This window comes from Triticum urartu, chromosome 3A, assembly GCF_056163025.1.
Source record: "Triticum urartu cultivar PI428250 chromosome 3A, HENAU_Tu73, whole genome shotgun sequence".
NCBI classification, from domain to species: Eukaryota; Viridiplantae; Streptophyta; class Magnoliopsida; order Poales; family Poaceae; genus Triticum; species Triticum urartu.
Window position 1 is genome coordinate 97,114,911 of NC_141875.1, and position 14,637 is coordinate 97,129,547.

At 44.7% G+C, this 14,637-nt stretch overlaps 1 pseudogene; it reads right to left on the bottom strand.

Moving 5' to 3' along the window:
* Positions 1 to 1,239: 1,239 nt before the first annotated feature.
* LOC147978742 (uncharacterized) lies at positions 1,240 to 3,684 on the bottom strand (annotated as a pseudogene).
* Positions 3,685 to 14,637: the final 10,953 nt, after the last annotated feature.

A 14,637-nucleotide genomic window follows, 5' to 3' on the forward strand; every position in this document is an offset into this window, starting at 1 on the left:
GGCATATTGGGCGGTACTGTTGTATTTTCTTTGCTCCATTCATCTTAGGAATCAGTGTTATGACACCATAGTTCAGGCGTGCCACATCCAAGGTATTGTTGTGGAACGCTTTGAATAGGTGCATAATATCGTTTTTAACAAATTCCCAATAGTGTTTATAGAATTCCACATGGATATTGTCAGGGCCGGGCGCTCTGTTACTTTCCATACTAAACAAGGCTTTTTTAACTTCCTCTTCTGTAAATTCACTTGTAAGGATCAGGTTATCTTCTTCCGTAAGTTTTTCTTCATCCATCCAAGTATCAGGGGCAAGGTGAAATAAGTTTCCACTAGCAGGTCCAAAAATATTTTTATAGTAGGCAGTGGCATGGTCAAGGAGATTTTGAGTCCCTTCAATAATAACTTCTCCATCAGTAAAGGACTGTATCGTGTTTTTTCTCTTTCTGCCATTGGCTATTCGATGAAAATAGGCTGTGTTTTGATCCCCTTTAAGTAACCAACGCTCATTAGAGTGTTGCAGCCAAAAAAGTCCCTCATCTGCAAGGATTTCATTAAGCTCTATATTTAGGGTTGTCCTCCTCTCATATGATTCCGGGTCGAGGGGGCCTTCTTCTTCCTGTTTTTCTATTTTTTCCAACTCCTCCTTAATCCATTTTTCCTCTTTCTAGCATGCCCAAAGGAATGTGCCCCCCACCCTTTATAATATTTCTTGAGGCGTTTCAACTTGATATTATGGATATTGATAGGGTCATCAGAATGCACAGGTCTTTCCCAAATCTTTTTAGCCGTCCTAAAGAAATCCTCATTCTTAAGCCAGCTCAGCTCGAATCTGAATTCGCGCTGCCGGGTGGGATTTTTTCTAATAGGGTTCGTCGACAGCAACAACAGGTTGTGGTCTGAGACATCTCGTACCAACTTACGAACTGTAACCATAGGGAATAGATCTTCCCAAGTAGGGTTCATAAGGATTCTGTCCAGTTTCTCCAGTGTAGGGTGTTTTTGCTTATTGGACCAGGTGTATTTTCCCCCTCCCATATGAATCTCTCTAAGGTTCAGGGACTGAATGATAGCGTTGAAGCTATCTATATATTCGGAGTAGGTTAATTTTTTATTCTTGCCACCACTTTCACGTAAGATATTAAAATCACCACCAACCACATAAGGATTACTAATCGTGGCACATGTCGTAGCCAATTCTGCAAGGAAATCATTTTTCCCCTCTTTTTGGGCTGCCCCATATACCACCACTAGGGTCCACACACATTTGAGGTTCACATCAAAGACAGTAGTCTACATAAGGAATTCACCCCCCGACCAGGAAATAATCTCCAAGGTTTCTCTCCTAGTCCCACACAATATACCTCCAGACTTACCAATCGAAGGGATCCAATTTCAATTGAACTTATCAAGAGGGTCAATTTTTCTAAGGAGATTAGGGGTGAAATTCTTCTTCTTAGTTTCCTGGATACCAAGGAAGTCCAGGGAATGATCTTTTATTATATCAACGAAGCAGGTAGTCATCCCTTTCTTACCTGCTCCCCTGCAGTTCCAAAATATACCGTTCATTTTTTCTTTTTGACACCCCCCTGCCTGGTGTTTCTACTAGGAAGCAGAGTAGATCCACCGGCAACATTTTGCAAGGAAGCCCCCCCTTTTTGACTTCTAGTGCAAGGTCTAGCTATCACCACATTAATCTTTCTCTCTCTTTTCTTCCTAGATCGGACCACAACAAAGTTATCATTATCCACATCACTATTATCCTCCCAGTTCATATTAAGAGGAGTCTGGTCCCCTTTTGCATTAGTTAATACCAAATGCCCCCCACCCACATCAGGCTGAGTCTGTTTGTCCTTAACAGTTTCCACATTTCTACATTTTTCTAATTCTCTAATGATATCAACATTAGTAAAATCAGCATCTGGGATGTTTACCCCCATTTTCACAGCTCTGAGGATAAGTTCAGGATTAGATAGTGTATCAAAAGAGTTGGGGACTCGAGGATTACCTTCGATGTCTCTCTTTTTGCAGCTGCCCTGGCCTTTTCGTCAACTCTCTCCATCTTGTTCTGTGCATTCCTCAGACTGAACCGAAGATTTTCTTCAGTGACCAGGGGAGGAGCAGGGATCATTTCAATATCCCCCTCCACATCAGGAAACTCCACTCTGTATTCATTATTTTTGGTCGTCTTGGCCTCCCCAACCACCTTCTCAACCTATTTTTCATCCATTGTCTCCTGATTGAAGGAATCTAAAAACAAGGTCGTGTGCAGTGACTCATCAGATTCCACACTCTCCTGCGACTCCCGAACAGGGTCCTGTTTTTCCCCCTGGGGAATGCAGGGAGATTTCCCTCCAAGCCTAGTGGAAAAACTACCCAGGTTAGCTCCAGGAGTCGACAGCAAGGAATTTTTCATCTCCATATTTTTTTCACCAAGATTAGAGGAAGCTTGAACAACTTTTTTCTCTCTATTAGGATCCCTCACCAGAATCTGATCCACTTCATAAAAGAAATCATAAAAATGATCACCAAGCACAGCCTCTGCGACTGCAGGAATCTCCTCCACATTTCTACAACCAATCCGGACCCTGACAGATGTCGGACGGTGCAAGGTAGCAGCATCTACTTCCAAAGGAACACCCACCAGCGAGGCAACATAAGCCAGATTCCTATTACTCCTTTTGTCCAGAGGGATATTGCTAATTTTTACCCAAGCTATTTCCATAACCCCTTTAGCCCCAACAGCAGATGACCATTTAGTAACATGAATAACAGCCCCACTAGTTTTAAGAGTGATTTTCCCCACATAGCAAATTTGGGCCACTGCTCGAGGATTAGGAAAGCGCACTACAAAGGTTCCTGGTCCTATTGCATGAGCTGAACAGCGCCAATCAGTAGCTAAGTAAGCAGATAAATCAAGTTCCATTTGTCTAGTAGATGTTTCTCCCTCTACAATCGTGACCACAATGTTATTAGCCCTCTCTTTAAGCTGGTTGGCGGAGCAAGCGTCATGAATATAGTAAAACCCTTGCCCTTTGCCCTGGAACGCACACATCGGTGCCACACATTCTCATGGCAGAAATTCAGTACAGACAGAAGCAAGGTGTCCTAATTTGCCGCATCTTTCACAATATGCTTGAGGGCATCGAATAGGAGGATGTTCATAAGACTTGCAAATGGGGCAGGCAATGGATTTTTTGGACGGAGGCACCTGAGCAGGGTTTTGTATTCCCTGTATGTGGCGCCTAGGTGAAGCAGATTGATGCCCGGTGGAGATGCCGCCAGATTCGGACGATTCCTTGGCCTTCTGCACCCAGATCCCGCCATCTTGGTCGCGATGCTTGGGCGCCGCCGCCTCGTCCCACCGCGAGGCGCCCTCCGAGGCCGGCGCGATTGTGGAGGATGTAGAGTTGGTGTGGCCGCTTCCCTCGTCCCGCTTCCATGAGAACTTGCTGCGGTCGCCTCCGCGGCCGTTGCCACGGCCAGGTTGCCGCCCTCCTCCGCGGTTCGCATGTCCCGCTCTGCCCCCTCCACGGTTCCCGCGCCCCGCCTCGGTCGCCATGGGAGGAGGTGGTACCTTAGCGGTCGTGACCTCCGCAAAGGATCTGGGATCCCCTCCGACCTTGCCCTTCCACCACTCGAACGACTCCGAATTTCTCGATCTAGGGTTTTTCTCCGCCGCCCAGAAGTGGGAGAATGATTCCTCTAGGTCAAGGATCGGGCGAGGCGGGGGCTTTATACCAGTGTTTCCCACCTGCCGATGGGGATGGATGGCTGGATCAGCTCCCACGTGGCTTGCATCTGCCATTGGCGGGCGGTGAGTGGGGCTTGGGTCCGTTTCGCCTGGACTTGGTCCACGCACACGCAGCCCCGTGCCCTTCCCGTGTACCGCATTGCCACGTCCCTCGCCCCGCGCCTCCTTCGTCAGCGTAGCGCTCGCCGCCGGTAGTCGATCTCGAATCTTTGCGAAATGACACAGGAAGGAAACAATCTCGCCGATGTCGACGATTTCCCCCGAACGGAGAAACCGCGTGTCCACCGTAACTCCGCGCCTGTCCGAGAGAACGAGGCGGAGAGCGTCTCGCTGTAGCGTGAGCACGCCGTCGGAGAAGGAGACTGTGCGTGTGATGAGATCGGCGGCGAAGGAAACCCGCCATCGCACATCCTGTTCGTCGCCAGTCGTGTTGCTACTCGAGCACGCCATCTCAAATTCATACTTTTACTCACCATCTATTCTAGAACTCACATACTTATTGCAAAAATCTATTAGTTATCGAAACAAAGTACTACGCGCATGCTCCTAGGGGATAGATTGGTAGGAAAAGACCATCGCTCGTCCCCGACCGCCACTCATAAGGAGTACAATCAATAAATAAATCATGCTCCGACTTCATCACATAACGGTTCACCATACGTGCATGCTACAGGAATCACAAACTTCAACACAAGTATTTCTCAAATTCACAACTACTCAACTAGCATGACTCTAATATTACCATCTCCATATCTCAAAACAATTATCAAGTATCAAACTTCTCTTAGTATTCAACACACTCATAAGAGAATTTTATTATTCTTGAATACCTAGCATATTAGGATTTTAAGCAAATTACCATGCTATTTAAGTCTCTCAAAATAATATAAGTGAAGCATTAGAGTTCATCTTTTTCTATAAAATAAAACTACGACCATGCTCTAAAAGATATAAGTGAAGCACTAGAGCAAATGACAAACTACTCCGAAAGATATAAGTGAAGATCAATGAGTAGTCGAATAATTATGCAACTATGTGAAGACTCTCTAACATTTAATAATTTCAGATCTTGGTACTCTATTCAAACAGCAAGCAAAGCAAAATAAAATGACATTCTAAGAATAGCAAACATCATGTGAAGAAGCAAAAACTTAGGATCAACCGATACTAACCGATAATTGTTGAAGAAGAAAGGTGGGATGCCAACCGGGGCATCCCCAAGCTTAGATGCTTGAGACTTCTTGAAATATTATCTTGGGGTGCCTTGGGCATGCCCAAGCTTGAGCTTTTATGTCTCCTTAATTGCTCTCATATCACGGTCTCCCTAAATCTCAAAAGCTTCATCCACACAAAACTCAACAAGGACTCGTGAGATAAGTTAGTATAAACCATTGCAAAACCTTATCATACTCTACTGTAGCAAATCACTAAAATTATTATTCAACATTGCATACTAAATGCCTCTGCATATTTAATAGTACTATCCTCAAATAGAATCATTAAAGAAGCAACCATATGCAAACAATGCAAACATAACAGCAATCTGCCTAAACAGGATAGTCTGTAAAGAATGCTGCAACATCCATACTTCCCTAGCTCCAAAAATTATGAAATAAAAATTCCCACTGTAGTAAATTTATCAGAGCTTAATATTCAAAAGGTTTCAACATTTTATCACATTCTTACTTTTCTAGGGAATTATTGCAACAACGGTAAACTTTCTGTTTTTAAACAGCAACATGTGGACTTCTAAAATAGGCATAGTAAAGGCTATCAATGCCACTTTTATTGAAATAAAAGATGCAAACAATTATTCTAAATAACAGAAAGAAAATCCTAACAAAATAAATTGACGCTCCAAGCAAAACAAATATCATGTGGCGAATAAAAATATAGCTCCAAGTAAAGTTACTGATGAACGAAGACGAAAGAGGGGATGCCTTCCGGGGCATCCCCAAGCTTAGGCTTTTGGTTGTCCTTGAATATTACCTTGGGGTGCCTTGGGCATCCCCAAGCTTAGGCTCTTGCCACTACTTATTCCATATTCCATCGAATCCTTACCCAAAACTTGAAAACTTCACAACACAAAACTTAACAGAAAACTCGTAAGCTCCGTTAGTATAAGAAAGCAAAACACCACTTCAAGGTACTGTAATGAACTCATTCTTTATTTATATTGGTGTTAAACCTACTTTATTCCAACTTCTCTATGGTTTATAAACTCTTTTACTAGCCATAGATTCATCAAAATAAGTAAACAACACATGAAAAACAGAATCTGTCAAAAACAGAACAGTCTGTAGTAATCTGAATCAAACGTATACTTATGGAACTCATAAAATTCTCAAATAAATTGCTGGACCTTAGTAATTTATCTATTAATAGTCTGAAAAAATAATTAACTAAATATCACTCTCCAAATAAAAATGGCAGCAATTCTCGTGAGCGCTAAAGTTTCTGTTTTTGACAGCATGATCAACAAGACTTCCCCCAAGTCTTCCCAAAGGTTCTACTTGGCACAATCACTAATTAAACACATAAAACCACATCTAAACAGATTCTAGATGGATTATTTATTACTAAACAGGAGCAAAAAGCAAGGAACTAAAATAAAATTGGGTTGCCTCCCAACAAGCGCTATCGTTTAACGCCCCTAGCTAGGCATGATGATTTCAATGATGCTCATATAAAGGATAAGAATTGGAACATAAAGAGAGCATCATGAAGAATATGACTAACACATTTAAGTCTAACCCACTTCCTATGCATAGGGATTTTGTGAGCAAACAACTTGTGGGAACAATAATCAACTAGCATAGGAGGGTAAAACAAGCATAACTTTAAGATTTTAAGCACATAGAGAGGAAACTTGATATTATTGCAATTCCTACAAGCATATATTCCTCCCTCATAATAATTTTCAGTAGCATCATGAATGAATTCAACAATATAACCAGCACCTAAAGCATTCTTTTCATGATCTACAAGCATAGAAAATTTACTACTCTCCACATAGGCAAATTTCTTCGCATGAATAATAGTGGGAGCAAACTCAACAAAATAACTATCATGTGATTGAAAATTAAGATCAAGATGACAATTTTCATGGTTATCATTATTCTTTAAAGCATACGTGTCATCACAATAATCATCATAGATAGGAGGCATGCTTTCATCATAGTAAATTTGCTCATCAAAGCTTGGGGGACAAAAAATATCATCTTCATAAAACATAGCTTCCCCAAGCTTGTGGCTTTGCATATCATTAGCATCATGGATATTCAAGGAATTCATACTAACAACATTGCAATCATGCTCATCATTCAAAGATTTAGTGCCAAACATTTTACAGATTTCTTCTTCTAGTACTTGAGCACAATTATCCTTTCCATCATACTCACGAAAGATATTAAAAAGGTGAAGCGTATGCGACAAACTAAATTCCATTTTTTATAGTTTTCTTTTATAAACTAAACTAGTGATAAAACAAGAAACTAAAAGACTCGATTGCAAGATCTAAAGATATACCTTCAAGCACTCACCTCCCCGGCAACGGTGACAGAAAAGAGCTTGATGTCTACTACACAACCTTCTTCTTGTAGACGTTGTTGGGCCTCCAAGTGCAGAGGTTTGTAGGACAGTAGCAAATTTCCCTCAAGTGGATGACCTAAGGTTTATCAATCCGTAGGAGGCATAGGATGAAGATGGTCTCTCTCAAGCAACCCTGCAACCAAATAACAAAGAGTCTCTTGTGTCCCCAACACACCCAATACAATGGTAAATTGTATAGGTGCACTAGTTCGGCGAAGAGATGGTGATACAAGTGCAATATGGATAGTAGATAATAGTTTTTGTAATCTGAAATTATAAAAACAGCAAGGTAACTAATGGTAAAAGTGAGCGTAAACGGTATTGCGTGATGGTAAACAAGGCCTATGGTTCATACTTTCACTAGTGTAAGTTCCCTCAACAATACTAACATAATTGGATCACATAACTATCCCTCAACATGCAACAAAGAGTCACTCCAAAGTCACTAATAGCGGAGAACGAACGAAGAGATTATGGTAGGGTACGAAACCACCTCAAAGTTATTCTTTCCAATCAATCCGTTGGGCTATTCCTATAAATGTCACAAACAGCCCTAGAGTTCGTACCAGAATAACACTTTAAGATACAAATCAACCAAAACCCTAATGTCACCTAGATACTCCAATGTCACCTCAAGTATCCGTGGGCATGATTATACGAAATGCATCACACAATCTCAATTCATCTATTCAACCAACACATAGAACCTCAAAGAATGCCCAAAGTTTCTATCGGAGAATCACGACAAAAACGTGTGCCAACCCCTATGCATAGGTTCCCAATGTCACGAAACCCACAAGTTGATCACCAAGACATACATCAAGTGGCACGTGGTATCCCATTGTCACCACAGATATCCACGGCAAGACATACATAAAGTGTTCTCAAGTCTTTAAAGACTCAACCCGATAAGATAACTCCAAAGGGGAAACTCAATTCATTACAAGAGGGAAGAGGGGGAGGAGAAACATACGATCCAACTATAATAGCAAAGCTCGCGATACATCAAGATTGTGCCAAATCAAGAACATGAGAGAGAGAGATCAAACACATAGCTACTGGTACATACCCTCAGCCACGAAGGAGAACTACTCCCCCCTCGTCATGGAGAGCGCCGGGATGATGAAGATGGCCACCGGTGAGGGATTGCCCCTTCGGCAGGGTGCCGGAACGGGTCTAGATTGGTTTTCGGTGGCTACGGAGGCTTCTGGCGGTGGAACTCCTGATCTAATCTCCAGTTGATTTCGTTCCGTTTCGACTCCGTCTGATATTCCTTTTCTTCAAAACACTAAAATAGGCATAAAACAGCAAATCTAGGCTGGGCCTGCGGTTAATAGGTTAGTCCCAAAAGTAATATAAAAGTGGATAATAAAGCCCAATATTACCCAAAACAGTAGATAATATAGCATGGAGCAATCAAAAATTATAGATACGTTGGAGACATATCACTTGCAAGGCTTATAGTGATGTGCATTACCGATAGGGCAAGATTGTCACTCCGATTGTCACTCTGATTGTCGGAGAGGTATCTCTGGGCCCTCTCGGTAATGCACATCACTATAAGCCTGGCAAGCAATGTGACTAATGAGTTAGTTGCGGGACGATGCATTATGGAACGAGTAAAGAGACTTGCCAGTAACGAGATTAAACTAGGTATTGAGATACCGACGATCGAATCTTGGGCAAGTAACATACCGATGACAAAGGGAACAACGTATGTTGTTATGCGGTTTGACCGATAAAAGATCTTCGTAGAATATGTAGGAACCAATATGAGCATCCAGGTTCCGCTATTGGTTATTGACCGGAGACGTGTCTCTGTCATGTCTACATAGTTCTCGAACCCGTAGGGTCCGCACGCTTAACGTTCGGTGATGATCGGTATTATGAGTTTATGTGTTTGATGTACCGAAGGTAGTTTGGAGTCCTGGATGAGATCGGGGACATGACGAGGAGCCTCGAAATGGTCGAGACATAAAGATCGATATATTGGACGACTATATTCGGACATCGGAAAGGTTCCGAGTGATTCGGGTATTTTTCGGAGTATCGAGGAGTTACGGGAATACGGGGGAAGAAGTCATGGGCCAAGTGGTGGAAGAGAGGAGTGATACGTCCCCGTCGTATCTACTTTTCCAAACACTTTTCCCCTTGTTTTGGACTCTAACTTGCATGATTTGAATGGAACTAACCCGGACTGACGCTGTTTTCAGCAGAATTGCCATGGTGTTATTTATGTGCAGAAACAAAAGTTCTCGGAATGACCTGAAACTTCACGGAGATTATTTTTGGAAATAATAAAAAATACTGAAAAAAGATCAAGACCAGGGGGCCCACACCCTAGCCACGAGGGTGGGAGGCGCGCCCCCTACCTCGTGGGCCCCCTGGAGCTCCTCCGACCTCAACTCCAACTCTATATATTCGTGTTCGGAGAGAAAAAAATCAGAGAAAAGATTCATCATGTTTTACGATACGGAGCCACCGCCAAGGCCTAAACTCTCTCGGGAGGGCTGATCTGGAGTCCGTTCGGGGCTCCGGAGAGGGGAATCTGTCGCCATCGTCATCATCAACCATCCTCCATCACCAATTTCATGATGCTCACCACCGTGCGTGAGTAATTCCATCATAGGCTTGCTGGACGGTGATGGGTTGGATGAGATTTATCATGTAATCGAGTTAGTTTTGTTAGAGTTTGATCCCTAGTACCCACTATGTTCTGAGATTGATGTTGCTATGACTTTTCTATGCTTAATGCTTGTCACTAGGGCCCGAGTGCCATGATTTCAGATCTGAACCTATTATGTTTTCATGAATATATGTGAGTTCTTGATCCTATCTTGCAAGTCTATAGTCACCTACTATGTGTTATGATCCGCCAACCCCGAAGTCACAATAATCGGGACCACTTCCGGTGATGACCGTAGTTTGAGGAGTTCATGTATTCACTATGTGTTAATGCTTTGGTCCAGTACTCTATTAAAAGGAGGCCTTAATATCCCTTAGTTTTCGTGAGGACCCTGCTGCCACGGGAGGGTAGGACAAAAGATGTCATGCAAGTTCTTTTCCATAAGCACGTATGACTATATTAGTAATACATGCCTACATTACATTGATGAATTGGAGCTAGTTCTGTGTCACCCTAGGTTATGACTGTTACATGATGAATCGCATCCGACATAATTCTATATCACCGATCCATTGCCTACGAGCTTTCCATATATTGTTCTTCGCTTATTTACTTTTCCGTTGCTATTGTTATCATCACTACAAAATACCAAAAAACATTACTTTTCCTACCGTTACTTTTCCTATCGTTACCACTACTATCATATTACTTTGCTACTAAATATTTTGCCGCAGATATTAAGTTTCCAGGTGTGGTTGAATTGATAACTCAGTTGCTAATACTTGAGAATATTCTTTGGCTCCCCTTGTGTCGAATCAATAAATTTGGGTTGAATACTCTACCCTCGAAAACAGTTGCGATCCCCTATACTTGTGGGTTATCAAGACTATTTTCTGGCGCCGTTGCCGGGGAGGGTAGGACAAAAGATGTCATGCAAGTTCTTTTCCATAAGCATGTATGACTATATTCGGAATACATGCCTACATTACATTGATGAATTGGAGCTAGTTCTGTGTCACCCTAGGTTATGACTGTTACATGATGAACCGCATCCGGCATAATTCTCTATCACCGATCCATTGCCTACGAGCTTTCCATATATTGTTCTTTGCTTATTTACTTTTCCGTTGCTATTGTTATCATCACTACAAAATACCAAAAACATTAACTTTTGCTCCCGTTACTTTTGCTATTGTTACCACTACTGTCGGTGTCAAAACCGGCGGATCTCAGGTAGGGGGTCCCGAACTGTGCGTCTAGGCCGGATGGTAACAGGAGGCAAGGGACACGAAGTTTTACCCAGGTTCGGGCCCTCTTGATGGAGGTAAAACCCTATGTCCTGCTTGATTGATATTGATGATATGGGTGTTACAAGAGTAGATCTACCACGAGATCGGAGAGGCTAAACCCTAGAAGCTAGCCTATGGTATGATTGTATGTTGTGATCGTTGTCCTATGGACTAAAACCCTTTGGTTTATATAGACACCGGAGAGGGTTAGGGTTACACAAGGTCGGTTACAAAGGAGGAGATATCCATATACGTATTGCCTAGCTTGCCTTCCACGCCAAGTAAAGTCCCATCCGGACACGAGACGAAGTCTTCAATCTTGTATCTTCATAGTCTAACAATCCGGCCAATGGAGATAGTCCAGCTGTCCGGAGACCCCCTAATCCAGGACTCCCACAGTAGCCCCCGAACCAGGCTTCAATGACGACGAGTCCGGCGCGCAGTATTATCTTCGGCATTGCAAGGTGGGTTCCTCTTCAAATTTTGTGTACCTGTCGAAATAATGTTCGGTTCCTTGTGACGGTTCGTACTTCTTGGCTTCTATGCCCAATAATGGCCACTTTCCACGTGTCGAGCGAATGTGAAGAGCCAGGGTGTTTTCACATTTACCCCCCTAGCTATGTAAATGAGCCGCCTATTTAAAAAGACGAGGATTCAGATCCAAATCACATCATCCTCCTGTGCCGAGTCTTCATCGGAGCGTGCCCGACAGAGATCCATTCCACCATGGCCGGTCGTCGCAGCTCCTCCTCTCTCACCCCTAGTTCCAAGCCTGGATATTGGGAGAGATGTTCCATCCCGCACAACAAATTGGTGATGCTTCAGTCCAAGGGATTTCTTCCCCCAGCGTACCTGGTCCCGGTTCGAGCCGGGATTGCCACCTATAATGGCGGAGAGCAAGCGGAGAGCCATCCCAATCCCTCCAAGGGAGAGCGGGTATGCCTTGTCCCTTATCTGGTAAGACGGCTCAGATTCCCAATCCATCCGTTTCCCTGGGGGCTTCTGGAGTTCTATGGCCTCCAGCTGCACAACCTTATGCCTGCCTCCCTGCTGCATATCGCGGGATTCGTAGCCCTTTGCGAGTTATTTTTGGGCTGTGAGGCTCATTTCGCTTTGTGGAAGAAGCTGTTCTGCCCCGTTCTAAGAAGGGATCAATATATCACGTGGGCGAAGCCGAAGTGTGGCGTATTGCTGGGACCGGATACCTATCCGGGACCCTGAAGAAGACGTCCGAAGACTAGCCTTCAGAATGGTTTTATATAGAAGATGTCCCCCTTCCGGACCCTATTCGGATCGGCCTTCCTGAGTTTGACGACGCCCCTTTGAAGAAGCGCCAAAGCTGGCATCCACGGAGCCCCCTAGAGGAAGACGACCGGGACATTCTTTATCTGATGAGCCGGATAAGCTCTTTAGCTCGATCCGGATTGACCATGATCGAGGTCATGGCTATATGCATTATGCGGGGGGTGCAGCCGCTCCAGTATAGAGGCCACCCCATGTGGGACTTCAACGGGGAGGATGATGCCACCCGGAGATTGGCTGCGGACTTAACAAAGATCTTGTCCACTTTATACAAGGGAGAAGAGGAGGAGTTCCTCCGTGTCAACCCGCAGGGCGGATTCTCCATGTACAATCCTCCGAGCTGGGTAAGCGGAGATTTTTTCTCGCTCATCTGTTTCGTATTCCCATAGTTTAAGTATTCATTCTAGCGATTTCATCGCAGGAGCTGCGCCAGGAAGTAAAGGAAATAACCAGCCCTCCTCCACAGCCCGAAGACCCTGGACGATCCCTTGACCCGGCCTCCCAGGAGGATCCGGACATATCCGTGGAGCTGATCGACGGGGTATTTTACCAAGGGAGTAATGACAATACCTTGGTGGCCATTACGGCCGATTACCCTGGGCTAGTTCCAGCCTCACAGGTGACCGAGACCGAAGTCCCAGCACTTAACAAGGGATCCGTCCTTGTGCTCTTTTCTATTGTCGTATAACAGCCGTGTTTTGCAGGGGAGACCCACGAGGCAGAAGGCCGAGCCTGTGGCAACTAGCCAACAAGGGGCCGCTGGGCCAGGCAGGCTGAAAAGATCCATAGTCCGGATTGAGGCACCGGCGCAGCGGTATAGCGCGCCGTCTTTATTGCAAGACATTATTTACAGAGGCATATTAATGCCCAGGCTTTCTTTTCAGGAGAAAGAGCGCTCGCCGGACTATACCCGGAGAGGCTACCAACCGCGCCTCCACAAGCCAGGCTCCAAGGCCGGACTCGGGGGTGGGAACGAGTACAAGGCGTGCACCGGGTGCTCCTCTGACAGAGGATACGGATAGACTGTCCGCCACCCATTCTGAGGTGGAAAGTGCCATGAACCATAGGCGTCGCCGGACTGTTCTTCGTGATGCTTGTTTCTCCCAAGAGGCTTTGGATGCCTTCAACTCGGGAGATGTGCACCTCCGTGCCGCTCAAAATGGTCTAGCCAGAGCCATGGAGCAGTATGTAAAAGACATACGGGTGAGAAAATTTGATGATTATATATATCAGTAGCCCCTGAGACTTAAAATAGTTAGGATAACTGATTTAAGGATCATTTGTTATGTATGTTCTTACAGAAAAGAATACTCAACTGTCCCAGGAGCTGGAAGAGTGCAAAGCCCAACTTCAGGCCGCACTATCCGCCGCAGGGGAGCCCAAAGAGACCCCCGCTGGTAACATATCCGTCAAATGATAAGTATCATATTAGAGTGCGGCTTTATATGCAAATCTGACGATAAAATTGCAGATGACGCTGGAGTGAATCCGGATAAGCAGCAGCTCATGCGCCAGCTAAAGGCTGGTGAGAGCGTGCTAACGAGGGTGAGGCAGGAGAAGAATGATCTTCAAGATGCCAACACCAAGCTGGGCGTGGAACTAAAATATGTTCGTGCCCAACTGTCAGACTCTGTTAAGAAGAATAGGCGGCTTCGACGCGGCATATTTAGTAAGTGCTTGAACGAACTTTGAAAAAGAGTTCGGCGAGGAAGCTGGCTGACAGAGTTATGTCTGTAGGTATGCTAACAGGACGTCCTGCCGAGGAGATGCCTAGTTCGACGGGTGATCTTCTTCCCGAGCTTGCACAGTTGCACGAACGAGTTCGGCAGGTGATGCAAGGCATTGCCCAGGCCTTGTGGCCGTCCGTCTCCATGCCCGAAGGCCTCGGAGAGCTTGCAGAAAAGCTGAAGGGAGCACGGCGGCGTTTCCGATTATGGAAGATATCGGCCTACCGTCAGGGCGCCAGGGAGGCTTGGGCAATGGTGAAGACACGGTACACGAAGGCTGACCCGAACCACATGGCCGAAGTCGGACCTGTGGGGCCTGACGGCAAGGAGATCCCTGTGAATTTAGTGTAC